Below are 1,549 nucleotides of genomic sequence, written 5' to 3' on the forward strand. Positions count from 1 at the left end.
CGCAGCGACCGTGCCCGGGCCTGGCTGCACCTCCAGAGCCCCCGGTGTGCCCGTGCCCCCCGTCCCCACAGCCAGTGCCCGGTCCCCTCCGCCGCAGCCCTCCCGTAGCCCGGATTTCGCTCCCATGGCAAAGCCGGCCCTGCAGGAATTGGGTAAGTGGAGCTATTGCAACACAGCATTTTTCCATACATTTGCTATATAACTCGGAGGGTTTTAAAGATAGCATCAGTTGGCACACTTAGCACGAAACCACCTAATTACTGACGCCTTGGAAGTGCCAAACTTTTAAAGGGGGGAGGTGAGGTTAAAATCACAGGCGACCAACAAGTGTTACCTGTTTTTAAAGTATTCCAAGCGCTGTTCTCCACGGCAGTCAGGACATGGGAAGAGGGTGGCTCGGGGCAGTGCCATTCCCTCTGTCACCGTTGCCACCACACCGAGGAGCTGGAGGCTTCTGAAGCCCCCCCACCCTGACCCTATCCTTCCTACCAAACTCCACTGCCTGGCACTGTGGCTTTCCCCGCACAGCTCCCATCCCGTTCCTGCGCCAGCCCCGGCTGCGGGATGGGGTTTGTGGCCGGTCCCGGTCTCCACTGGAGGAAAAAACCTCCCGGTATGAGCCTGGCTCTGAACAGCCCCGGGGACGGCCGCAGGGTCAGGCACGGCGGGGGCGGGCTGTCCCCGCTCCCCCGCTGCTTCCCGGGAGAAATGATCCGGGCTGGAAAGGCTAGAGCCTGCCCTCCGCACGGGGACGGCACCGCTCGGCTCGGGGAGTGCAGCGCAGAGGGGAAGACCCCCGGTCCGGTGCACCGTGCCAGGTGCCCTGTGCAGGGTGCCCTGCGTCCAATGCCCGGTGCAGGATGGCTGATGCACGGCCGGTCCCCTGAGCTCGGTGACAAGTGCAGGATGCCCGGCGCCCTGCGCGGAGCTCCCGGTGCTCGGGACAGGATGCCCGGTACCCCTTTTCCGGCGCAGCGTGCCTGGTACCGGTGCAGGATACCCAGTGCTTGGTGCAGGAAGCCCGGTACCCCTTATCCAGTGCGGGATGTCCAGGTTCCGGTCCCCATTCCCCGGTGCAAGATGCAGGGTACCGGGTACCCCTTTCCCGGTGTAGTATGCCTGGTGACCGGTCCCCTTTGCCCGACGTCCGGCGCCCTGTCCCCCTTGCCCGGTGCATGATGCCCCGTTCCCGGTCCCCCTAGCCCGGTATCCGGTGCCCGGTCCCCCTGGGCTGGTACAGGGTCTCCGGTCCCCCTCTCCCGGTCCCCTGTCCCCCGTCCCCGGGCGCGCCGGCCCCGCTTCCTGCTCTCTCCAACGTTCCATTGTGCGGAGCTTCCATTGTGACGTCTCGGCCTCGGCTCGGCTTTGTCTGTCCATATATGGGCAGCTACGTCACGGAGCGCTCCCGCATAAAGGCCCCGCGGAGTCCCCGGCGGAGCAGTCGGGCGGCAGCGAAGGAACCGGCGAGCGGAGCGGGGCCGAGCGCGGGGGGAGCGGGGCCGGGGCTGGGAGCCGGCGAGAGAGACAGAGAGAGAGAGAGAGGAGGGGT

Source organism: Parus major, chromosome 22 (genome assembly GCF_001522545.3).
Source record: "Parus major isolate Abel chromosome 22, Parus_major1.1, whole genome shotgun sequence".
NCBI classification, from domain to species: domain Eukaryota; kingdom Metazoa; phylum Chordata; class Aves; order Passeriformes; family Paridae; genus Parus; species Parus major.